We start from the raw sequence: 27,211 nt of genomic DNA on the forward strand, positions 1-27,211 counted from the left end.
CGCCCATGGATGACTCATACCCTGTGACCCCTCCCCCCTGTGGTCCTGGGACATCAAGGTCGAGCCACCTCTTCCCTTGCCGCCATTCCTAGCTTGGGATCCGGGCCAGCAAGGTTCCTCTGTGCACTAAAGCCTATCATTCCCTCAGCTCGTCTCGGTGGTTTCTGGTAGTGCCCTACTGTAATAAAACAGAAAATGCGACATTACACGAAATTTCTGCAAGATTCGCCATCAGCAGAAATTGCCTGGCACACCGTACAGTCTGAGAAAGAGAAACAAAATGAGAATGGCACCAATTATAATGTCTGAAAGACATTTGGCCGGGTTTATGGATTATAAACAAAGAACGCAGCACATCAGTCTATGTGATTCGAGTTCTGTTCATAGAGGCATCACAGATTCAGGCACCCAATTAACCTCATTCTAACCAATATACAGTCACCTATATATTCAACCATAGGCCCATTGTGACCCTTTTGAGCGTAAAGAGGAGCGGGTCAGAGTAAATCTTACTGTATTTATCACTGTGACACCACTGTAGGTCCACTTGTCTACGATCACAATCTCATCTGTAAACGTTACTCCAATGCCACCGGTCAAACTCCTCCTCACCACTGATATTTCGGAGGGGGTTATACTCTTAATCAATCTCTGGTAACTGTAGCATTTCTGGTGACCTCTTGAAAACCTTAGTTGGAGTTTGGTTATACACTTTCCATCAAATATACACTTTTCCCTCCAGTGTTGGACATTTGCTGGTCTTACATTTCTCCATTATACGGTCATCACCTTCTTTGCGATCAACAGCAACACCCCAAGTAAACCATGCCTGGGTTGCGCTTTCTATATCCTCTGGAGTCACTCCCAATATAAAATATGCTGGCTCCAAAGGTCGGGCCCTCCCCATGAGTTGCTTAATTTCCACCTGAATATCTCTCCTCTGTTGATATAGTTTGGGACAGTCCCAAGAATAATATGGGTATGATCGCCAATCTTCCCACATTCCCTCTGAGGTGTGACAACGCATCAAGTGTCTTAAATAACCCCCATTTCAATTTTTCATTTGAACTCCCTCCAGGTAGGGCTACTTGTTAACTTGTGACCATCAAGGTATGTCTTCTTCCCATAGGCTCCAATAGCAGTTAGAGCACTGGCCGTGTAAACCAGGGGCAGCGAATTCGTTCCTCGCTGGGGCCTCATATTTGTGAGGGGTGCTTGACTCCCTGTCTGCCTTACGGTAGACAAAGTTAAAGGATTTTATGTATGTTACATTCGAAATGTAGTATCACGTGACAATAAGGGAACCATTTCACCTTTACAGTTCATCCGTAATACAAATTATTCATTAATTCCCCTTTCTGTTTCATTTCCGTAGTGTTCCCTGTAATCTTATCTTGAATCCATCTGAACAAGTGAGCTATCGGGTTATTATCACTTGCTGATCTATATAAATCTTCTTTACAACAATCTAAACCTTTCCTACTTCAAAGCCGTAACTCGATTTTTCTTACATCCCTGTGTCTGTTGAAGAGTTTTTAAAATGTCCCTACAGTCTCAGCCTCCATCACTACCCCTGGCAATGCATTCTGGGCACCCATCCCTCTCTGCGTTAAAAAAAATGCCTCTGACATCGCCCCTAAAGTTTCATCCACTCACCTTAAACAGATGTTCTCTGGTATTGTCCCCTGGGAAACATGTGGGAAAAGGCTGAGAGAGATGTGGACCAGGGCAGGCAAATGGGACTAGGCCAAATTTTCAAAAATTCCATAAATTATATATAATCTTTCCAAGTTACTGCCACACAATTTCTAGCTACTGCTTGGGCTATTTTAACAAATTATTTTTTGAAATTTATTTAATTTCGATTTCCATTCTGTGTCAAAAAAATTTCCAAGTTAAGGAAAAAATTGGATCTTGAGGTAACTTAACCTTTGTAACTCTTTCCGAAAACAAACCCAATTCTAACCAAAAGGGACTTAATTTTGAACATTCTCACGTGGAATGTAAAAAGGTACTTATTTCTTTATTACATCTAAAACATTTATCTGAAAAATTGGAATTTAATCTATTTAATATCTGTGGAGTGAGATATGGTTGATGTAAAAAATGATATTGTACCATTCTGTACTAGACATCAGGTTTCTGAATGAACAATGAACCACAGACACAGCCTCCATTTATTTTTCTCTTCCTTCACATTAATTATTTATTTTTAAATAGTATATTTACAGAAATGTAATTTCTAGCAATTTCTACACCTGCAGTGCACAATACTGCTATCACAAAACAACAAATTTCGTGACACGTCCCTAACAATAATTCTGATACGAACAGACCATAATATCTTGCAAACATCTTTCCATTTTAATTCATCTCTCCCCTCAACAGACTTTCCCTCCTCCAACGCCCTTGTTCATTTTCCTAGTCTTCTGCTTATCCGCTCTAGGGGAAGAAGGGGTGATTCAGTGGTTACAGCCCCAGCGATTGGGACCAGGGTTCGAATCCTGCGCTGTCCGCAAGGAGTTTGCATGTTCGCCCCCATGTCTGCATAGGTTTCCTCCAGGGGGGCTCCGACCTTCCAAAATGTATGGGGGTTGTAGGTCATTCGGGTGTAATTGAGCGGCATGGATTTGTGGGCTAAAAGGCCTTTTACCAAGCTGTATGTCTAAATTTCAATTTCAATTAAAAATTTTTAAATTAAATGTAAAATGTACTTCCTTTCAGATGTTTCGATTATCAGTCTCACTCGCCACACAAGCCAAACTCAAGCGGCATCAGGAAGGGCTCCCTCTGATGCTCCTTGGACTGCTAAGTTCCTCTAGTAGAGTTTGCTTGACTTTGGATTCCAGAGTCTGAAGTCACCCACCTGCCTTTACCTCACACTAGGGCCAACACACCGCCAATGCTCTCTTTATTGGCCAGGCCATCAAAGTTTATGGGGAAAAGGCTGGTGCTGACGGCGACAATGATCGAATGGCAGGGCAGGCCTGATGGGTTGAAAGGCTAATTGGTGTATGTGGATGGCATGGGCTTGTGGGCTAGAAGAGTCTGTTAGCTAGAAGAGCCTGTTATAGCGCTGTTCATCAATAGAACTGTCTTCTCCATTGAACCCTTGTATACAGAGTTTCCTCCACAACGTTTGAGACAAATACACTTTTTTCATTAATTTGCCCCTGTGCTCCACAGTTTTACATTTGGAATCAAACAATTCACATGTGATTAAAGTACACATTTTAGGTTATTGGCATACATTTTGGTTTGACCATGCAGAAATTACAGCACTTCTTATGCATAGTTCCCCCATTTCAGGGCACCATAATGCCTGCGACAGATCAATGGAATGCATATAAAAGTTGTTAACTTTATGACTGTACTTTGTTGCATTTCCCTTGCATTGAATGAGTGCTTGATTCATAGACATCACCAGGTGCTGAGTATCTTGTCTGGAGATGCTCTGCTAGGCCTCTACTGCAGCCACCTTCAGCCCCTGCTTGTTTCAGGGGGCTTGTCCCCTTAAGTTTTCTCTTCAGCATATGGAAGGCAGGCTCAATTCGATTTAGGTTGGGTGACTGACTTGGCCATTCAAGAATTTTCAGTTTTGAAAAACTCCTTTGTTGCTTCTGCGGTATGTTTGGGATCCCTGTCTTGCGGCAGGATGAAGCGCCATCCAATGAGTTTAGAGGCATTTGCTCAAGGCAGATAAAATGTTTCTGTACACCTCAGAATTCATTTTGCTACTGCCATCAGCATTTACATCATCAATGAAGACAAGTGTGTCAGTACCTGGGGCAGCCAGACATTCCCAGGCCAGAACACCCTCACCACCATGTTTCGCAGATGAGGTGGTATGCTTTGGATCTTGTGGGCAGTTCCATTATGCCTCGACACTTTGCTCTCAGATACAGGTTAATTTTGGTTTCATTTGTCCACAAGACCTTTTTTTCCAGAATTTTGCAGGCTCTTTTAAATATTTCTTGGCATTCTTCAATACTCAGGAATTAATACTTCTTTATTAATTGACAAAAATCAGTCTAACTGTGTCTCAAATGTGTCTTCATTCGTAATTGCTGTTCTCTGCAGTTACTTCCACTGATCATCACACAAGACACCTTTTTATTTATTTTCTGTAAACTTTCTCAATGTTGCGTTGATTTACGTCTGCAAGTTGACTCCTTCTCCATATTTCCTCTTGTTTCTCTTTTTGCTTATTATTCTTGGGTTATCTCCTGACACAAGGGGACACGTTCCCTTGTATTTTCATACACTGTTGTGTATGCATTCACACAATTAAGACCCGGAGATGTGATGTTTCCTCATCCTTTCTGGCGTGAACTTGAAGGGCCGAGATGGCCATAAACTGTTATATGGTTTACTAACTTGGCTACTGACACACAGGGTTATAAATATGGAAGAGTATAATATGGAAACTAATTGGGCCATTCTTTCATAACATAACATAACAATTACAACACGGAAACAGGGCATTAGGCCCTTCTAGTCCGCACCGAACCAAACACCCCTTTCTAGTCCCACCTCCCTGCACAATGCCCATAACCCTCCATCTTCTTCTCATCCATAGACCTGTCCAACCTTTTAAATAATACAATTGACTCCGCCGCCACTATTTCTCCCGGAAGCTCATTCCACACGGCTACCACTCTCTGAGTAAAGAAGTTCCCCCTCATGTTACCTCTAAACCTCTGCCCCTTAATTCTTAACTCATGTCCTCTTGTTTTAATCTTTCCTCCTCTTAATGGAAATAGTCTATCCACATCCACTCTGTCTATCCCTTTCATAATCTTAAATACTTCTATCAAATCCCCTCTCAACCTTCTACGCTCCAAAGAAAAAAGACCTAATCTGTCCAATCTCTCCCTATACTCTAGATGCTTAAACCCAGGTAACCTTCTGGTAAACCTTCTCTGCACTCTCTCCACTCTGTTTATATCCTTCCTATAATTAGGCGACCAGAACTGCACACAGAACTCCAAATTAGGCCACACCAACGTCTTATACAATCTCAACATCACCTCCCAACTCCTATATTCCATGCAATGATTGATAAAGGCCAGCATACTAAAAGCCTTCTTCACCACCCTATTCACGTGAGTTTCTACCTTCAGGGAACGATGTACCGTTACTCCTAAATCTTTCTGCTCTTCTGTATTCCTCAATGCTCTCCCATTTACCACGTATGTCCTGTTCTGATTCTTCTTACCAAAATGAAGCACCTCACACTTATCAGCATTAAATTCCATCTGCCATTTTTCAGCCCACTTTTCTAAGCAGCCCAAATCCCTCTGCAATCCTTGAAAACCTTCTTCATTATCCACTATTCCACCTATTCCACCAGTGGCTGACTTGTGGTTGGCATCTTGCAGTGAAGCCTCTGTATTTCTGTTCATGAAGTTTTTTATGGACAGTCGCCATTGACTCCTGAAGAGCGTTTCTGATCTGTCAGACAGACGTTTGGGGACTTTTCTTTATTGTGATGAGAATTCTCCCGTCATCAGCAGGGGAGATCTTCCTTGGTCGGCCAGTCCCTTGTAGAATCTTTCTACTTAATGATGTTCTAAACTGTTGATTTTGGTCATCCTAAAGTTTGTGTGATGTTTCTTACTGTTTTATTTGTGTTTTTCAGCCTCTTAATGTCTTCTTTGATTTTCATTGGGCCCAACTCTGGTCCTCTTGTAGAAAAATGGCAACCTCAGACTCCAAAGATGATCAAAAGCTTCAGCTTTCTCACACCTGCACCAATGAAGCAATTAAACGTACCTGAGTGCTCACAAACACTTGTGAAGCCCAATGTCCCAAACATTATGGGGCCCTGAAATGGGGGAACTATGTATAAAAAGTGCTGTAATTTCTACGTGGTCAAACCAAAATCTGTACAAATAGCCTTGAATAAAATCTGGAATGTGCACTTTAATCACAGGTGAATTGTTTGATTCCAATTTTAAAACTGTGGAGCACAGAGGCAAATAAAGGAGAAAAAAAAAGTGTCTTTGTCCCATACATTATGGAAGGCACTGGACAGAGTTCTGACGGCTAAGCTTAAAGCCTTCTCATTGCAAGATTATTCAGTGACCCCTCATGGCTGAGAGCAACATCCTTGACCTTGTGCGACCTCAGCTCCACTGCAGGATGTTTGATAGTTTCGTGGTTAAAATGCTGTGTCAGCTCACCAGTGCCCAAGCCATTGAAAGGCATTTTCAAATCCTGCAATGGAAGCTGGGGAATTAGGGGAAGTAATCCACCATTCTGACCTGGGCTGGCCCATGTGCGACCCCCATTCTCACCCATGCGACCCCCCCCCCCCCCATTCTCACCCATGTGGTCGGCTCTTCAAGGGCAATTATGATTTTAAATGCTTCAGGTTATGGACAATTTGTGAAAGCCAATAACCACATGCTTTTCAAGCGTAAACAAATAGATGACTGAAAGCAGACACTGCATTTCACCAAATTCTTAAAATACAGAATGCAGAACTGGGTGGCACAGTAATAACGTAATGCTGTTACGCCACCGACGATTGGGACGGGGGTTTGAATCCCATGCTGTCTGTAAGGAGTATGTTCTCCCTGTGTCTACTTTGGTTTCCTCCAGGTGCTTCTGTTCCCTCTCACCATTCAAAACGTACCGGGAGTTTGAAAGTTTGTCGGGTGTAATTGGGCGGCATGGGCTTACTGGCCAAAAGGGCCTGTTACTGTGCTACATGTCTAAATTTGAAGACTCTCAAAAACCTCTACAGGGGTGGACCTTGGAGAGCATTCTGACTGGTTGCATCACTGCCTGGTGTGGATGTACCAATGTTCATGGCAAGAAAAAAACTCCAGATGGTTATTAACTTGACTTGCAACATCATGGGCACTGGACTTCACTCCATCAAGGTCATCTAAAAGAGTTGTATCTTAAGAAAGCAGCCTCTATCCTCAAGGACCCCCCCTCTTCCATCACTCTGCTACCATTGGGAAGAAGGTACAGGAGCCTGAAGACAAGCACTCAGCGGCACAAGGACAGCTTCTTCCCTGCTGCCATCAGATCCCTGAATGATCAATGAGCCAAAGACACTGCCTTAATTTGACTTTTTGTGCAATTATTTTTATTTATTTATTATATATGAATGTTTATACTGTGACGCTGCCACAAAAAAAATGAATTTCATGACTTGTTCATGACAATAAATTCTGATTAAATTTAGAACATGACGTTCGGTAATATTCCCTGACGATCATCTTTGCAGCAATTCTACTCATTCTCCTTAAATCTAACAGTTTCTACTGCTTAAATACCAGGGACAATTTACAACCTAACTCATCAACCAGCTTCCTAGAATGAGGGGCCATAGTCTCAAGATTTGGGGTGGGGGGGTTTCAATTTGGATGGAGATGTGAAGGAACTGCTTCTTCCAGAGACTGGTGAATCTTCTCTGCCCAAAGGAAGCTGCCTGAGTAAATGTATTGAGACGCAGCTTGATGGATTCTTGGATTTAAGGGTTAGGAAGAAAAGGTGAGCGGGTGGAGCTGAACCCATGGCCGGATCAGCCTTGATCTCATGCAATGGCATTTGGCGGACTCCTGGTCCTATTTCTTCTATGTCAATCTGCACACCTTTGCAATGTGGGAGAAAAGTGGAGGAAACAGATGAAACCCATGCCATCACAGGGGGGAACGCACAAATCTCCCACAGGCAACCCCTGAGGTCAGGATCGAACTCTGGCTGTGGGAAAAAGACTTCCTGTTATAGCTCGACCTGAAGGACCCGTCACTTCCTATGGATGGTGCAAGAACTGCTGAGTTTCTCCAGCACGTTGGTGCATTGCAGGTGACAGGTTAATTGGCCAGTGTAACTTGTCCAAGTCTGCAAGTGAGAGGGATGGCATCTATGGGTGGGAGTTTATCAGAATGTGAGGAGATTAACCTGGAACTCAGGTAATAGGTGGTGAATGGTCAGAGTTTGTGGACAGTGGCTGCTTTTGTGTTGCGTCTCCCTGTGACTCACGTGCGTTGCAGGAAAATGTAAAACACGAGAGTCTGCAGACACTGTGGTCGAAGTACAGCACGGAGCAGGCCTTTTGGCCCAACTTGTATTGTACTAATTTACTTTCCTCCATTGTACAGCCCATACCAGATACTGTATATGAGGCTGGCCCACCCACTAATGACTCGTCCCTTAAGACTCCTCCCCTTTTGCCCTGGCCACAAAGGTCGCGCTACCTCCCCCTTTCCAGCAGTCCTGTACCTGGATCCTGGCCAGTTCCTTTGCCTGGATTTGGTCCACATTCTTCTAAACCAGTCATTCCCAAAGTGGGCAGTGGTGTTTCCCTGGGGGTGGTGGAAAGATCCAAGGGGGCGGTGAGGGAAAAGGGTGGAGGGCGGGGGGGGGGTTGTTCTGAACATTCAGTCTTGCTAATATTCACTCTACTGCAAAGTTTAATGAAGAAGCCAGTGCAGTAATTTTCTGGCATCACAGTCACTGGAAGGGCTTGTCAGTTGCCGCGGCCAGACTCAGGGTGCAGTTGTGAGTGGAATAAATGGTGACAAGGAGGTCTCGTGAGATCTGGCCTTGGTGGCCACCATGTGGTGCTTGGCTTCGGCCTTTGACTGGGCTGAGAGCGAACGCGAGGAGGAGAAAGGGTGGGCAGAGCAAGGGAGGGACCGAGCGCAGGGGGCTCGGGAGGGTGGGGCGAATGGAGTTGGCCCCTGGAGAGAGGCCCGCGGGCGGCAGTGGCTGAGGAATGAGAGGCTGGAGGTGAGAGGCAAAGGAGAAGAAAGAGGTGTGTCTTTGGTATGTTGTGGGGGGGGTGGGCGGAAGGCATTAGGGATGTGGCCTGGGAGCCAGAGGGGCGGCAGCCCAATAAAGTTTGGGGACCACTGTTCAAAACTCTTTCCGTCCACATATCTGTCCAAATGTCTTTTCAATGGTGTGATCATATTAAACTATGACTGACTCCAGTCAGTCAAAGAGCAAGAATCAATCAGCCATGATACCTGGCATGGACCAATAACCATCAAGGTTCAAGGCTACTTTTATTATTACATAATAAAGCATTGAAAGTGCAACATACATGATAACTTCTGGCCGCTGTAATACAGACGAGATGTCACCATTAGTGTCGCCCGACGTCCCTTACAGTACGGAAGAGAAGCAAAAGAGAGTCCCTTAAGAGTCAGCGAGCGACTGTGGATTTGCCTTCAGTGTCCATGCAGCCCCTGCAGCTGGCCAGACTCCTGTTTGGTTCATCGCCAGCTCGACCATCGATGCATGTTTGCAAGCAAAAGAGCTCTGATGCAGAGCAATACTTTGTGTGGCAACCATAGAACTGCAGAACATTTACGGCACAGAAATCTGGGCCCTCAGCCCTTCTACTCTGTGCCTAACTTATTCTGCCTTGTCTCAGAGGCCTGTACCCATTCCACATCCCTCCATACCTTTCCCATTCACATCCTGCACCTGTCCAAATTTTGCTCGTTCCGTACTCTCAGTGTGAAGAAATTCCCTCTCATGTTCCCCCTAAACTTTCCCCCTTTCAACTTTAACCCATGTCCTCTGGTTATACCTCACCTGACCTCAGTGGAGAAAGACCTCCATCCACCCACCCCTCATAATTTTGTACATCTCTATCAAATTTCCCCTCATTCTTCTATCCTCCAGGGAAAAAAATGTCCTCACCTGTTTAACCCTTCCTTGTAACTTGGTTCCTGAAGTCCCGGGAACATCCCAGTGAATCTTCTCTGCACTCTTTCAGTCTTATTGATATCTTTCCTGCAGGTAGACATCCCAGGAATCTGCCAATGCAGGAATATGGAATGAAAAAAACCCCTATCTGCTGGAGGAACTCATAGAGCCGATCAGCCGAGATGGGAGCCAAAGCACAGCAAGAAACCCTTCCTCAAAAGCGGACTGAGGGGGATTTCATTTAGCAAAGAGCTGGGTCGGAAATTGAAGCCCACTGCTCCCATCAAGCAAAGCACTCATCAGGAGTATGTTGATGTTTTAAGGGATGAAAATAAACTCACCCAAAGCAAACAATGCCTATTTAGCTGCTGTTATGATCACTGTTTAGCCTTACGAGTGCCAGAATTTGAGCTGGCTGTGGTCGGTTAATAAAATACTGGTGGCTGCTGCAGTCGAACGTGTGATACAATTTTGAGAGGACGGGAAGAAAGTTGGGTTTTGACATCAGTCAAAAAAAAATGATGAACTGGTTGCAGGGCCAGAAAAAAAATCCAACCAGTTTTTAAACTAAATAGATCCTGATCGTGCACAACGTGACCTTTCAGCCAACTATTCCAGATTATCAACAGGTCCAGAGGTTAACTGTACCTCCCTGAGGCACACAGCCCACTGAAATGTTAGCAAATGGAGAGCAAGATGGGAGTTCAGAGCTGCCTATCTTAAGTCGCTGTTCTCCGAGCTTCTCACTGTTGGCAGAGCTGTCGAATGTTTTATTCAACACCGTCAAATGGATTGCCAAACAGATTAGGATGTTTGCATCAGGCTCTTGTTTGAGAGAGAAATCTTCAAAAATAAAATGCTGAAATGACAAGAGGTCATTTGGGACACAGATATCTGGAAGGCCTGAGAGCAGTTAAATAAACAGGGAGGAAGAGTAGCAGGCCAAAGTGAAGTCAGACATTGCAGGCTAATGGTGCCCTTCAGCGTGGGGTTATTGACCACAACTTATTAGTTCATCGGTAAAGGTCAGGCTGAGGTGGAGTTGCTACCCTTCGCAACCAGCGGGCCTCACAAAATGGGCAGTTGCTCACATCACTTACGGGCTGAGACTGGTGGGGAAGCCCCTCAAACAACTGAAGGGGAGGCCGCATTAGTGGCAACGTTGAGAGCATGTCGGTGTCTCTACTTCCTCAGGGGGTTTGCGGAGGTTTGGCGTGACCCTGGCAAATTTCCACAGTGGTGCAGTGGAAGGTGTGCTGACCGGCTGCAGCGCGGCCTGGTACGGGGGGGGGGGGGGGGGTACCAATACCCCTGAGCGTAAAGCCCTGCAAAATGTAGTGGACCACAGCCCAGGACATCACAGGCGAAACCCTTCCTACCATTGAGAGCATCTACAGGGACGCTGCCATCGGAGAGCAGCAGCGATCATCAAGGATCCACACCACCCAGCGCACACTCTGTTCTTGCTGCTGCCATCAGCAAAGAGGTGTCGGTGCCACAGGACTCGCCCCACCAGGTTCAGGAACAGCCGCTCCCCCTCCACCGTCAGACTCCTCAATGACAAACTCAATCAGGGACTCATCTAAGGACTCTCATTTTTATATTTCATTGATATTTTTCCTCTCTGTATTGCAGTTTGTTTACATGTCAAGATTCAAGATTCAATTTATTGTTGTAGTAATAAAACAGTGTCGCATTACATGAAATTCCTTTTTGCCTGCTGCAAGGTGGACAGATTCACCACCGGCAGGAATTGCCTAAGCGCCTCTTACAGTCAGACTTACAGTCAGAGACAGAGAAGCAAAAGAGAGTCCCTGCCAGAATCACCGAGTGTCCGTGGATTCACCTCCAGCGCTTCTGCAGCTCCACAGCCACACAGATTCCAGTCCAAACCATTGGCGACCCTTGCTCTAGATCCGAACCTCCAACACGGTCAGGGACCCTTCGGAGATCTCGGCACCCCCTCGCACCCCGGATCTACTATCTGGTACCCCCTCAGCCAGTTTCGAGCCAGTCTCCAGCCTGCCGCGAGTCTCCCGACAGCAGTTTCCAGCAGCCCGCAGCCTGTTCGGGTTCCTCGCCTCGAGTCAACAGCAGCTCGCCACATGCACTGGTCCCTCAGCCTCAGAGTCCCCTCGCAGGTCCGCCGCCATGGTCACCTTCCCTTCTCCTTCTCAGACTGGGTGGGGGGGGGGGGTGGTGAGCTTCCCATCCTCTGGTGCCCTGCTCCAGTCCTCTGCTTCCTTGGAGTCTGCAACCCCTCATGGCCTGCTGCAGATTAATAGGTGCCGCCATCTTGGGCGCAGGCCCTGCGGTCGCAGGATCTCAACTCAAACTACTGTCAGCTCCCTTGATGGGCCGTCCAAAGCCTCGGCGGCTGGACCTCGCGGGAGCGCCGCATCTCCACTCCCTCGCTCCCTGTGGGTCCGCACCAGAGGCAGTGCTGCCATTTTCAACTGAAGCGGTGCCGATCAAACCAAGGGATATTTACATTTAATATTTTTGAAAATGTGAATTTTAAATGTCGACATTCAGCCTGCAACAGGCCCTTTTGGCCCACAAGCCCATGCCGAACCTACAACCTCTGTAAGTTTTGAAGGGTGGGAGGAAACTAATGCAGATGCAAGGAGAACGTACAGACTCATTATTGACAGTTCTGGATTCAAACTCTGCTCACTGGCGTTGTAACAGCGTGGTGCCGAGTTTTTAAGAGAGCATCTCCCACTGATGCTGCTCGACCTGTTGAGTTCTTCAGCACATTCTACTTTGCCCCAAATTCCAGCATCTTGTGAGGCTCCAGATATAGAACATCGAATGGGCCCTTTCGTCCATGTGTCTGAGCTGAACTCGATGCCCAAATCAAACCTCTGCTGCTTCCATGTAGTACATACCCCTCCATTCCCTTCATGTTCAGGAGTCTATTCAGAAGCCTCCAAAATACCACCTTTCTATCTGGATCCACCATTACTCCTGGCAGCCTGTTCCAGACACCCACCACTCTCAGTGTAAAATATTTGCCCCATTAATCTCCTTAAACTGCCTCACATGAAACGCCTGTCTTCAGGTATGTGTAATTTTTATCCTGGGAAAGGATTCTTGCCGTCCACCCATGCTACACCTCTCAAAATTTTATAAACCTCTCTCAGGATCCCCCCTCAGCCTCTGCGGCTCCAGGTGAAAACAACCCAAGTTGTCCAACTTCTTCCCAAAATGAATCCTTCCTATAATGAAGGCGAACAGAAATGCGCACAATACTCCAAGGGCAGTTTAACCAAAAGGCCTGTTCTGTCTCCATGACTCTCATACCCATCCCTTACTAAACACTAACACAGATAATCTATCCATTGTAATGAAGTCACGCACAGGATACGGCACAGACGCAGGCCATTTGGCCCAACTCGTCCATGCTGACCAAGGTGTCTTCTTGAGCTTGTCCCATTTTTCCTGCATTTGGACCCATTACCCTTCGCAATTATTTAAATTCCAATATTGAATCTAAATTTATTTTTTAGATAGTTTTTTTATTTATTAAAAAAATATAAACAACACAGCAGAGAAACGGGGCGTCCCACCCATGAGCCCAAAGACACCTGAATATGCTGATGTTCTCAATTAATCTACTAATCCCGTACATTCTGGAAGGGTGGGAGGAAAACAGAGGACTCAGCGGACACCCACGAGGACACGGAGAGCACGTCGAAACTTCCTGCAAACAGCACCAGTTTTGAACTGGCGTTCTCATGGTGGTGAGTTAACTGCTATCTCTAAACCTTTCCTATCGATGTCTCTGTCGAAATGCCTTAAACTTTTAAACATACTCCCCATCACAGCATTCTCTGGCAACTCATGCCATTAATATCAATGAGAACTGGTGTATCAATGTCTCTGTTGTGAAGACCTTCCGCTCAGCAGAGAACCTCCTGCTGAAATGGAGACCCTTCTCTCTACCCAGGGAATTCTCGCCCATGCCTGATTGCCGCAGTCTATGTTCTGCCTTAGGCTAATAAGGGTGAAACCACGAAGCCCAGACTTCCCACCATGACGGTGCCACGATTGTTGCGAGCGACTTCAATCACGCCAACCTGAAATCGGTCTTACTACGGTTTCAACAGCATGTTGAGAGGAGAGGACACCCAATGTCTCTGGTGCGTTCAAGGCTGCATATCGCCCCCACCCCCACACCTTGGCTACTCAGATCACAAATCTGTCCTGCTAAGGCTGGTATATAGACCGCAGGCAAAGCAAACTAGGTTAGTGCGCAGCGAGATTAGGACGTGGCCAGGGTGGGGGGTCGCGCCCATAGAAGCACTGCAAGACTGCTTTGAGACCATGGACTGGAGCTGTTTCAGGGAGGCAGGCACCTACAACTTGCTGATGCAGCTGTTACACGAGCTCAGTGACTGGCTACATCAGCCAGAGCTAACCAGAACCATGGTTGGAGGTCCGGGCGGTTCTCAGAGCTTCAGGACAGGGTGTAGGGTGGTACTAAGATAAGCCAGGGCTGCACTCTCCCGTGCAATCCAAAAGGCAAAGCGAGGGTATGCACAGAAGAGCAACAGACACTGGCGACATGTGGCAAAGGATTAAAAATGTTATGGATCACAAGTCAGCCTTGCGAATTAAAGACCATGGTGCCTCCCTTCTGGACAGACTGAACACCTTCTGTGTACAGTTTGATGAGAAGAACAGGAGGACGCTAAAGAAAGCTCCGTGTCCCCCTGATGTTCGGGCCCCCTATATAGCTGCAGCCAAGGTGAGGAGAACCCTATTCATACTGAACCCACACAAAGCAGCGGGACCAGAAAACATACCTGCTTGGATACTGAAGGATGGCTCAGACCAATTGACGCAAGTCTTCACGGACACCTTCAACACCTCACTGCAACAGTCCATCATTCCTGCAGGGTTCAAGACAGCAACCAACAACCCACTACCCAAGTGGGCGACAATAACAGGCTTCAGTGATTACCTCGCTGTGGCACTGACCTCCACCATTATGAAATGCTATGCTGATGGAACACATCAAACCATACTACCCAGAGACCCTGGATCCATTTCAATTTGCAGTATAGAACAAGCTGTTCCACAGACGATGCTATAGCCTTGTCACATCATTCCGTCCTGGCCCACCTGGAAAACGATGCCTTATATGCTAGGCTTTAGCTCGGCATTTAATACAGTGACTGGTGGAGAAGCTGTCCTCACTGGGACTCCCTGGACTTCCTAAGAGAAAGACCATAGTCTGTCCAGGTCGGTAGCAGAATATCGAACACTGTCTGGCTGAGCACTGGTGCACACCAGGGCTGTGTGCTCAGTCCACTCCTGTTCACTTTACTGACCCATGATTGCATCAGTGTCATCCAATTTGTGGATGTCTCCACAGTCGTCGGCCTCATCAGCCACAATGATGAGTCGCACTACAGAGAAGAGGTGGAAAATCTGGTGAAACGGTGCAAGAGTAATAACCTGTATCTCGGTGTGGACAAGAGTAAACAAATTATCATCGACTTCAGGGGGACCAGGAACAACCACCCTCCACTACACAGCAACAACTCTGAAGTGGAGAGGGTAGGTATCACCAAGTTCCTTGGAGTTCACTCAACATCATGGACACTCAACATCTCTTCACTTGACAGGAAGGCACAACGGCGACTGCATTTACTGAGGAGATTGAAGTGGGCAAGCCTGCCGGCCACCCTTATGTCAACCTTCTACAGGAACTCTACTGAGCAGGTCCTGGCCAGCTGCATCACAGTGTGGGTACGGATGCTTCAGAGAAACCAAACGGAGGTCAATTTAGACCCAAATGTTCCTGAAATATTTTGCTTGAGAAAATGGTCATTGGACCATTTCCTTTGGAGATCTGAAACCATGCACATAACGAGTCAATGAGGGATAATTAAAACAGTGGTTTTCAAATCATTTTCTTTCCACTCACATACCACCTTAAATAATCCCTGGGGTTTGGTGTAATTGGGTGGCATGGACTTGTGGAAAGAAATGGCCTGTTACTGTGCTGTATGTCTAAATTTAAAATAAAATTTGGCCTTCAGGGTAACTTTATTCCTGGTGAGACTCTGAAAGATCATGTGCCTGAAGATTTTATGTGCCTCTTTTAGATCACCTCTGGATCTGCTCATGAGAAAGATATCCCAGCCTATCAAAATCTGTCCTCGTAACTCAAGGCTGCCAAACCTGGTTACATCCATGTGAATTACGTTTACACAAAATTGCTGGAGAAACTTGATGTACTTTATGTAGCAAACATAAAAGGTACACAGCCAATATCTTGGAACTGAGGCTTTCACCAAGGTATGAGCAGGCAGGCACCTGAATGCAATGGTTTGAGAGGCACAGGTCATAGGTGGGTATGGGTGGGAGGACACGGAGAAAAAGCTGAGAATTGATAGGGGGAGGGGGCTTTCTGAATGGAGAAGGAAGGGGGTGGAGAGCTAGAGGAAAGAAGACAGAGGGATGGGGAAGTGAGGGAGACGGGGAGTGGCATAATCGGAAATGGAGAAGTCAATGTTAATTAGTTGGAGAGTGCCCAGTTGCGAAGTGATGTTGAGGCTTGAGAAGGCGCTGGCGAGATCTCACTTGGAGTATTGTGACCAGTTTTGGGCTCCTCTTTTAAGAAAGGATGACCCGACATTGAAGAGTGTTCAGAGGAGGTTCCTAAGGTTGATTCCGGGAATGAAATGGTTATCAAAGGAGGAGCGTTTGACAGCTTTTGGGTTGTACACATTGAAATTGAGGAGAATGAGGTGGGGGGGGGTTGGGGGGGGGGGAATCTCATTGACACATTTCAAATGTAGAAAGGCATGGATGGAATAGATGTAGAAAGGTTGTTTCTCCATGGAGGGATAGTCTAGGTCAAGAGGGCACAACTTCAGGATTGAAGAGAGCCTGCTGAGATCAGATGCAGACGAATTTCTCTCAGTAGAGGGTGGTGAATCGGTGGAATTTGTTGCCATGGGCGGTTGTGGAAGCCAGGTCATTGGGTGTATCTTAGGCAGAGATTGACAGGTTTTTGATTAGCCGGGGCATCAGTTATGAGGTGTTGGCCGGGCAGTGGGGCTGAGTGGGAAAATGGATCAGCTCATGATGGAATGCTGGGGTAGATTTGCGCTGAATAGCCTATTACTGACCCAATGTCTTATGTTCTTATGAAGAAAATGCACGCTAAACACCTCCTTCACCAACCTGTCTATCTGCATCACCGCCTTCAGGGAACTAGGTATCTTTACCCTGAGGTCGCTCAGTACCTGAGTGAGATTAGATTCAGAAAGCCAAAGTGTTGTACAGCACAGAAACAGGCTCCTTAGTTCACCTTTTCCATATTGACCATTGAGCACCGATTTCTACTCCTTCCTTCCATTGACCTTGGTCAATAGCTTTCTAAGCATTGGTAATTACCATCCTCTCAGGTATGTCTGTCCATGGTCTCATGCACTGCCAGACCGAGACCACCCACAAATTGGAGAAACAACACCTCCTCTTCTGTCTGGGCAGCCTCCAACCTGATGACAATAGCATCGACCATCTCCAGTTTCTGTTAACTACAGCCCCCCCTCAGGCTGTTGAACCTCTCTGTCCAACCAAAAGACGTGTTCACACAATTGAATTTAAATTTTATTAAATTTTAAATTTGGACAAATTTTGGTTACGGCCCCTTCCTGCCCACGAGCCCCTGCTGTCCAAATGCACATGATTAACCTGCCACCCCTGTACATTTTGAAAGGTGGGAGGAAAGTAATCGGTGGCATCACTGCCCGGTACGGAGACGCCAACTCTCAGGACAAGACAAAAACTCCAGAGGGTTGTTAACACGGCCTGCAACATCATAGGCACCAGACCTCTCTCCATCGAGGATATGTAGCTGAGACGGCATCTTAAAAAAGCAGCCTCTATCCTCAAGGTCCCCCACCCCCCAGGCCACGTCCTCTCCACTCTGCTACCATCGGGAAAAAGGTACAGGAGCCTGAAGATGAGCGCTCAGCGGCAGAAGGACAGCTTCTTCCCCTCCACCGTCAGATTCCTGAATAATCAAAGACACGGTCTTTCTTTTCGTGCACTGTTATTTAAATTTAGGTCAATTGGCTGTTTATACGAACGTTCGCACTAAAGCTGCTGCTCCAAAGCAGCAAATTTCGTGACTTGTTCATGACCATAAATTCTCATTCTGAAACCCACACGGACATGGAACTGTGAACATTTATCTATCCATCCTTTCATATTTATTAGCTCTTTTCTCGCTTGGCATATTGTGGAAATTTAATGGATACTGTTGCACCATTGTAGTTGATGTGGCTGCAGCAAGTATTTTGATGAATCTGTACATTGTACTCATGTATATGACAGTAAACTCTCATTTCACTCATTCTTTCTTGGTCTCCTCCATTCCCACAATTAGGTCAAACACACATTTTATAAAAGCAGCACCTCGTTGACTACAACTCAATCGCATTAATGTTATCCTTCAATTTCAAGTACCCCTGTTCCCTCTCATTCCCTTTTTCTCTCCTTCTCATCCACTGAGTTCCTCTCACACATCCCCTTCTTTCTAGCCCCTTCCCAGCCCCCTGCTCCCCACTTTCCATCCCCTCCCTCTTCTTCGGAAAGGCGGCTCGAAATATAACACAAACTTCCCTCCGCTCCGCCAACTCCATCTACGTCTCTCCCTGCCTGGTAAAGGCAGCCAGCACATGGGAGGACCCATCACACCCCCAGGCACACTCTCTCTTCCCTCCTCCTCCCATTGGGGAGTAGGCTCAAAAGTGTGAGAGCCCATGCACCGACAGGCTCAAATCAATGTGGTGAAACCACGACTGTATATATATTTGTCAGATGTAAATGACATGACCTTTTATGTTTGATCCTGGTCTCACTGGCTGGCTCGTGACTCCTCTCCTTTCTTCCCCATAAAGGCTGTCATGCCACAAGCCTGCCCCCAGTTTGAGTCTGGGTTAGTGTGAGCAAATAAAAGCCTTCAGTTTCAGCAACTTAAGTGTTTGTGGAATTGATTGTGCATCAATAACGTTTCAACCCAACAGCCATCAGGCTCCTGAATGAACTCACTTTCAAGCTGCCCTTGCTTGGCGCTAATTGATTTTTCTTTTTATTGTAGCTCTGTAGATTATACGTTATGCTCTTTGCACAGCTGTATCAAAGTTAGAGTTAATTTCTTGGGCTGCTTGCAGAAGAACTCCACACCAGTGACAATTAACTTAAACATTCCTTCTTGATGATGGGTGACTGATCGACCTTTACTTTCTGTAAGAACCCTATCCTGAATAAATGTTACCCTGGGCAGCACAGTCAGTGCAACGCTGTTCCAACACCAGTGACCGGGACTGGGGTTTGAATCCCGCGTTGTCTCCATCTCTGCTTGGGTTTTCCCCAGAGGCTCTGGTTTCCTCTCACCCTCCAAATCATACCGGGGCGTGGTAGGTCAATTGGGTGGCACCGGCTTGTGGGCCGAAAGGGCCTGTTACCGTGCTGTATGTCTAAATTTTTTTTAAAAAACCTTAAAAGAATGTTTTGCAGGAACACATTCCCCGTCATCAATCACTTCTTCCGCACCAGAACACTCTGCAAGACCTTGAGGCTGTGAAAGGCTCTATGGAAATGCAAATGCTCTCCTTCAGATGAAACTTTAGTTCACGTGATTGCAAAGGGATTGAGGCAGTCGGTGAGAAAGTCAGGGACGTAACCTAACACCAGCACCATTAACTGATTCAAGACTTCCCTTGAAATGACTATTGTACCATTGTAGTCGAGGAACCTGTGTGGCTGCAGCAAGTATTTTGATGAATCTGTACATTGCCCTCCCCAACCTTCTTTGAGGAATCTCATTCAGTTCTGGCCATCTTGAAACAAAATAAACACGAATATGTGGGAGCGGGATTTAACCTCTAGGGCCAGACCACACAGTATTCTCACCCACAACTGCAGAAAGTTCGAATTTAATTAAATTATTGCAACTAATTTTTGTCAGGGTTATTAGTGCGAAAGACATCTAGAAAAAAGAAACTTTGACTATCTGGATTCCAATAAGAATCATTACCTTGGGAATTGCGTACAAGTTAGTGGGGGAGGGGAGCAGGATGGCATTAAAAAAAAACTTTCCTGCAACTTCATACTGTGTGAGGAAGGCATGTATGCTTAACATCACCACACCTATAGCTCCTGCATTCAGGTTCCCACTGTACTTCCAACCCATTAACCCTACACCCGTCCACCGTGCGAACTTGGCACTGGGAGAGTGAGGGAAGCCTTCCTCATGGTTGGAATTACAGTGAGGATCGATGGGTGCCTGCTGTGTGCTGTCAGGGAGAGATCCAGAGAGCCAGCCCTTTTCCACCAGACGTGCAAGGAGAGCCAGGTGAAAGGCAAAGGAATTTTCATCCCATCACATGTGCAAGCGCGCGCACAAGCACACACACACACACACACACACACACACACACACACACACACACACACACACACACACAATAGAAATACAAACACTGTGCAGAAACATATGCATTCATACACACATACGCTCACGTTACAGAAGTGCACACACATGTATACACAAGGAGAGAAGCATTAGATTGCTGTATAGATTTAAATATTGGAGGTCAGCACTACATTGTGGCCGAATACTGTTCACAGGGTTGCATTTGTCCATGAATGTGAAAGATCCAGGGCTCTATTTCGATGAATGGAGTCAGGGCCATTGCCCTGACACGTGGTATGAATGATGTTTCTACGTTGCCTTTATCCTGTTCCCAACTGCTCCTCTGTGACCCGCTACCTTCCACACCTCCTCGCCTCAGCTGCCTGAATGCTGATTACCAACAAATATTACTGCCTTCCCAGCTCTATCTTGGTTTACATTTATTTGTCGCAATCGATCTAGTCAACAAAAAGGGTTCTTCTGCAAATGGTTCAACCTTCATACAGCTATAGAAAGTGGAACATGAAAAATACCCAGAGATGCTGGAGCAACGCAGCCAGTCCTACAGCCTTTACAGGAGGTTACGTTATATTACCGCCCTTTCTGCCCAGAGCCCTTCTTTGAGGGAGTAAGCAAAGAACAGCAGGCATCAGAATAAAGGCAAGACTGGCTGGGGTAGGAGTTCAGATGAACAAAATGTGCTCGTTGGATATGATAAGAGGGACGGTGAGAATTGATTTTGGCTCTGTGAAAGGAGACAGAGGGAAAAAGGAAGAGAGAGAGAGAAATAGATGCAGGCGAAAGGCAAAGAAGGGGAGGGGTGGGATGGTTTAGTGAAACTGAAGAAATCGACATTAATATCATCCAGATGGTTTCAACTTTTTTAAAATTGAAAAAAAAAACCATACACCTACAGCACACGAGCCCATGCTTCCCAATTACATCCAATTAACCTACACCCCCCGACACATCTCGGAGGGTGGGAGGAAACTGGAGCACCCAGAGGAAACCCTCGCAGGTCACGGCGAGAACGTGCAAACTCCCTACAGGCTGCGAGGGATTCAAAGCCCCAATCCCGATCGCTGGAGCTGTAACAGTGGGGTGATAAAGCGCTACGATATCCATGCTCCTCCCATTTGCGGGTGGTCTCAGTCTGGCAGTGCATGAGACCATGGACAGACATGTCGGCAAGGGAATAGGAAAGGGAATCGAAATGAGTGGCTTACAAGCCGCTGGATAATCTGGAACATTCCTTCCAGGAGGCTGAGTGGGACCTTACAGAGGATGATAAAAATCAAAAAGAGATTAGGCAAATTGTCACATCCTTTTTCCCAGAGCAGGGGAATCTAAAAACGACAGGTTAGGGATTTAAGGAGAAAAGGAAAAAGGATTTAAAAAGGACCTGAGGGGCACCTTTTTCATGATTCAAGAACTTTGTAAGAGAACAGAACATAAAGTGTGACATGAAATTACCATCTGCCTGCGACAAAGTAGACAAAGAGTCGCCATTAGTGTTGCCTCGTGCCTGTGTGGCAGTAAGAGAGAAAGAGAAGTATAAGGAACCCCTTCAGAGTCACTGAATGTCTGTGGATTCGCCTCCAGCGCTCCCGCAGCCTCTGCAGCCGGGCAGACTGGATCCATCTGCTGGCCACCCGGGCTCCAGATCCACACCTCCAACACGGTCAGTACCTCAGCGCCTGAGGTACTTTGGGAGCCCTTCCCGCCCTCTGAACAACCCCGGCTTCGATACCTGGTTCTCATGAGCCAGCCCGTGAGGGTCCCTCAGCCACTGAGCCCCTCGTTGGTCTGCTGCCAAGGCCATCATCTTGTTTTGTCGTCTCCTCTGCTTCTCCCGCTCAATGTGTGTGGGGTGGGAATGTTCTCCTCGTTCCACACAGAGGGAGGTGGGTGTGTGGAACGAGCCGCCCGTTCCACACAGAGGGAGGTGGGTGTGTGGAACGAGCCGCCCGTTCCACGCAGAGGGAGGTGGGTGTGTGGAACGAGCCGCCCGTTCCACGCAGAGGGAGGTGGGTGTGTGGAACGAGCCGCCTGTTCCACGCAGAGGGAGGTGGGTGTGTGGAACGAGTCGCCCGTTCCACGCAGAGGGAGGTGGGTGTGTGGAACGAGCCGCCCGTTCCACGCAGAGGGAGGTGGGTGTGTGGAACGAGTCGCCCGTTCCACGCAGAGGGAGGTGGGTGTGTGGAACCAGCCGCCTGTTCCACGCAGAGGGAGGTGGGTGTGTGGAACGAGCCGCCAGAGGAAGTGGGAGAGGTTGGTAACAGCTGTAATGCTGAAAAGGCCAGGAAAATTCTAAATGGACGAACATTCCTCATCGAGGGGTCAGTTGTAGAAAGCGTTAAGAACGTCAAGTTCCTGGATGTCGACATCTCCTGGGGCCTCCATGTCGATACAATCACGTAGAAAGATCGCCGGTGGCTAGACTTGGTGAGGTGTTTGAGGAGATTTGGTACGACAACAAGGACGTGCAAATTTCTACAGGTGTACCGTTTGGTATGGAGGTGCCAATGCACAAGACAAGAAAATACTGTAGAGCTGTTGACTCAACCTGCGACGTCATGTGCTTCAGTCTCCACTCCATCGAGGACATCTACAAGAGGTGGTGTTTTAAGAAAGTAGTCTCTATCCCCACCACCCAGGTCATGCCCTCTTCACACTGCTACCTTCGGGAAGGAGGTACAGGAACCTGAAGGCCAACCCTTTCAATTCCGCATCCCTTTCCCTTGCCAACAAGTCTTCCCATGATCTCGCGCACTGCCTTATCCTATCCATTTAATTCCTTTTGTTTGATTGAAGTCCTCCCCCTACTGCTTGAATTCTAAGACTCTCTGAGATTTCTTGAATTTGGCTTTTTCTGCTTGAAGAAGGGCTCAGGCCTGAAATATATCTTTGCCCCCTACAGACGCTGAACAGACCAGCTGAGCTCCTCCAGCATCTCGGGTGTGTTTTTTTTAACTACAATCACCAGCGTCTGCAGACTTTCGTGCTTCACCCAGGTTCTTCCCCTCCGCCATCTGAATGGACAATGACCTGCAGACGCGATCTCATTTTGTTCTTCCTTTTGCACTCATTTATTCATTTTGAAATGTAATTTATAGGAGTGTTTGCCCCTGTGATGCTGCCTTGTTTAGTGACACCTTCATGACAATAAATTCTGAAGGTGGAAGCTAATGTTTCCCCGAGACACATCGTCAGACGGTACGCTTTCACAGTTGGGAGAATTGTGAGGGAGATGTGGAATACCTTCCTTCATTTGGAATTCCCCTCACCCCAGGGAACCTGTGCACGAGAGATTTATTTTTGAAGTTTGGGTAACGAAGGGATATGGGAAACCATGCCAAGATCTGCCATTATCAGATGGTGCAGGAGGCATCAGGGGCCAAATGGCATATTCCTGCTCCTGTTTCTTGTGCTCTCAAATTCTTATGGACACTTTTCAATGCGGCTTGAAGCTTGCATTGCAGGTGACATTCTGGAAGCTCAGACAGTTGCTGTTTGGTGCAGGCAGTGATCCCATTGCTGTCTGTGACAAATATATAATGGCAATTTGACAATGGTGTGAAACGGAAGCATTCGCTGAATATCGCTGAGGATATCGTCCACTTAGTGCTGGCGAAGTAGAAAGGTATGACATTTCGTGCTGCTGATCGATGGAGGCAGGGGGATGGAATTTACTCATCTCCCAGAAAATGCAGACATGAGAGAGGTAGCATTTTGCTCGGATGGAACTGCGTTTGCATCGATAACGAGAGCAGATGTGGCTGGACTGGTCAGGCAAGGGAATTTTCAAAGCTCCCCGGAACAATGTGCCTGGAGCCCCTGGGTACGCGATGTGGCATGAGGGAGATGAGTGAGGAGGGATGGGAAGAATGAAAACAAAGTCATCTTCGAAACTCTCAAAACAAAACCTGGCCCATACCAAGCAAGCGTGGAATGGTTTGGCTGTTTAACATCTGCAGATGCTGGGGCCATCTTCGATCTACAAAGGCGCTGAAGAAACTCAGCAGGTCACGTAGCATGCATGGAAAAGTAAAGGGTAACCAACCTTTCAGACCTGGGCCCTTCATCAGGCATCAAATACCTGACCACTGGAACCGGAGTGGACACGACATAATAACCACACAAGGCATTTTCAGTGTGAATCAAACGGATTTACTCTTCATCACCTGTGCAACCTTACAAAAGCCCGAATCACATGCTCGACACGCACTGATCTCATCACGCACTGGTGTCACATGACGGGTTCGATGCCCTCTGGGAGTTGTGGTGCCACCAGAGCGCCACTACAGGCTACTCTTACTTCCTGCGGATGCGGCATGACCTGCTGAGTTTCTCCAACACATTTGTGGATTGAACTTTGACTTGGACTCGTTTTGCATGTCTGAAGTAATTCTGACCTCCAATGTGAAAATGTTCATGAAAATGAACTGATTATCATTATCGAATGCAGGCAAATGGAACTGACTCAAGAAGATACCTTTGTCAACATGGACAAGTTGGGCCGAAGGGCCTAGTCCCATGCTGCACAACCCTGTGACTCGATGAACATACAGCGCAGTACAGGCCCTTTGGCCCTCAATGTGGTGCCGACCTATATATCCCTTCCAAAAAAATATACTAAACCCTTCCTATCCCATAATCTTCCATTTTTCTTGCATCCATGTGCCCACCTAAGAGTGTCTTAAATGCCCCTAATGTTCCAGCCTCCACCACCATCCCTAGCAAGGCATTCCAGCCCCCACAACTCTGTGAAAATAACTTACCCCAGATGTCTCCCCTAAACCTCCCTCCCTTCACTTTATACAGATGTCCTCTGGTGTTGGCTTCTCCCAGGGCGGGCAAAAAGGCACTGATTGTTTAACTTATCTATGCCTTTCAGAATCTTGTAGTCCTCAAGATGATTCTGATAAGGAGGACATGGCTCCAGTATGTAGTTCCCCTCACCTGAGTTAGAAAGTACAGGTCCAATTCCAGATTTCCAAAAACAAAAATCTAAGTTAGCATTGGAATGAGGGAAGGCTGCCCTGTTTATCATTTGGGAAATCAAACCAGTCCCATTCACATGCCTGTCCATGACCTTTTGCATTATCCTGCCCTGACCTTCCGCAGTTTGGAGGTACCACACTTTACCTTCCATCTGGGCACACTCCAGTCAAATGACATTGATCTTTCTGATTTCTGCTAAACTTGCCCGCCTTTTCTTTCCCTTTCCATTTTTTCCAGTTGTCCCCTCCCTTCCCCTTTCCCCACCCAGCCATCCCTCTCTCCTCCTCATCGCTGCTGTCCTCTCCTTCCCCTCATCCACCTATCATGCCCTGCCTTTGTCACCCTCCCCTTCCACTCTACCCTCTTGTTCGGACACCTGCTCAAGTCCAAAACGTCGGTTATGTCTCTTCACCTTTGACCTGCTGGGCTTCTCCAGCATTTTGTGTTTTTTTTTTAACTTTACCCATTCCTGCCTTTTCAGGTCGACGCAAAAACCTTGTGATAATTTTGAACAAGATCACGGAAGTGACACTGCACCCTTTTTGTTCTTGTTTTATGATGTATGGGTTGCCTTGTCTGGATAGCATACAAACGTCTACCGTAGTATCATGTTGAACTTTCGTGTGGATAGGGTGGTGGAGAAGGCTTTTGGTCTGCTGGCCTTTATAAATCAAAGCCTAGAATACAGGAGTTGGGAGGTGATGCTGAGATTGTACAGGGCATTGGTGAGGCCAAGTTTGGAATACTGTGTGCAGTTTTGGTCACCGAATTATAGGAAGGATATCAACAAGGTAGCGAGGGTGTAGAGAAGATTTACCAAAATGTTACCTGGGTTTCAGAATCTAGATTACAAAGAAGGACTGAGGAAATTAGGTCTTTATTCTTTGGAGCATAGAAGGCTGAGGGGGATTTAATAGAGGTATTTAAGATTATGAGGGGGTAGACAGAGATGATGTGGATAGGCTTTTTCCATTGAGAGTAAGAGAGATTGAAACAAGAGGTCAAGAGTTTAGAAGTAACATGAGGGGGAACTTCTTCACTCAGAGAGTGGTGGTCGTGTGGAATGAGCTTCCGGGAGAAGTAGTGGCGGCAGGGTCCATTTTATCATTTAAGGAAAAATTGGAGAGGTATATAGATGAGAGGCGAATGGAGGGTTATGGGCAAAGTGCAGGCTAGAGGAGAGGACTTCGTTCGGTGCGGACTAGAAGGGCCAAACTGGCCTGTTTCAGTGCTGTAATTGTTATATGGTTATATGACAATAAAACTTTGATTCGATTAAGCATTTTGAGAAATCCTTGTGTCTGGAACAGCATTTCATAAATGGAAGCCTTTCATAATGTTTTGAATTATTGGATAGTAATTCTGTCAAATTTAACAGCTAAGAAAGACATTCTCCTTAAAAGTCACTTTGTATGATTTCTATAGGAAACTGCAAGGACACAAGTAATTTTTTTTTGTGGGTTAACCAGAATGATGAAAGGTATGGAGTGTGTTGACTTGCCGCTTACAGTTGCCAAGCACAGCACCAGCTCTCTTTTGTGCCATTGAGCATATGCTCCCTTTCAATACCCCCCTGCTAATGTGGCCACTGAAATAATGTGCAGCGACTTCCATCACGATCCTGAGCATACAGCAGTAAATTCTAAACACAATCCGATGCAGAGCTTGGGTAGTGAACTTGGTCAGCACAGAGAAGTTGGGCCAAAGGGCCTGTTTCCGTGATGTCACACTCAGTGGATTGACCACAGTGAGGGTCACGTTGAGACCGGGAATGGTGTGGGGGAGGCTCAGTGCGGTCCATCTGGTCCCAGAGAAAGCTACAAGGTTGAAGGAACAGTTGTGTCCTTGAAAGGGAGAAGCTGAGGGATGATTTGTTGGCATTGTATGAGATTGTGATCAATTTTTGTTTTTGGGATTTGGAGACAGCCTGATCAATACAGACCAAGGAGGCTGAGGAGGGCAAGGCTTCTGGCTCTCATCTTTTAAAAAAAATTAGACATAGAGCACGGTAACATGCCATTTCGGCTCACAAGTCCGTGCTGCCCAGTTTACCCCCGATTATCCTTCAGCCCCGATACAGTTTGA

The 27,211-nt window shown here is 46.6% G+C and overlaps 1 protein-coding gene across 8 annotated transcripts in view; it reads right to left on the reverse strand.

The window, feature by feature from the left end:
- The window catches only part of adgrl2a (adhesion G protein-coupled receptor L2a), a 905,078-nt gene that overhangs the window by 547,723 nt on the left and 330,144 nt on the right, over window positions 1-27,211 (reverse strand). Inside the window, exon 4 of one of the 8 annotated variants that reach the window (XM_069939358.1) lies at window positions 9,673-9,788. The exons of the other annotated variants lie outside the window; for them this stretch is intronic. The gene's annotated coding sequence lies outside the window, so the exon portion shown is untranslated. The remainder of the gene's footprint in view (window positions 1-9,672; window positions 9,789-27,211) is intronic. 8 annotated transcript variants of the gene reach the window in all.

Source organism: Narcine bancroftii, chromosome 5, assembly GCF_036971445.1.
Source record: "Narcine bancroftii isolate sNarBan1 chromosome 5, sNarBan1.hap1, whole genome shotgun sequence".
In the NCBI taxonomy this organism is placed as follows: domain Eukaryota; kingdom Metazoa; phylum Chordata; class Chondrichthyes; order Torpediniformes; family Narcinidae; genus Narcine; species Narcine bancroftii.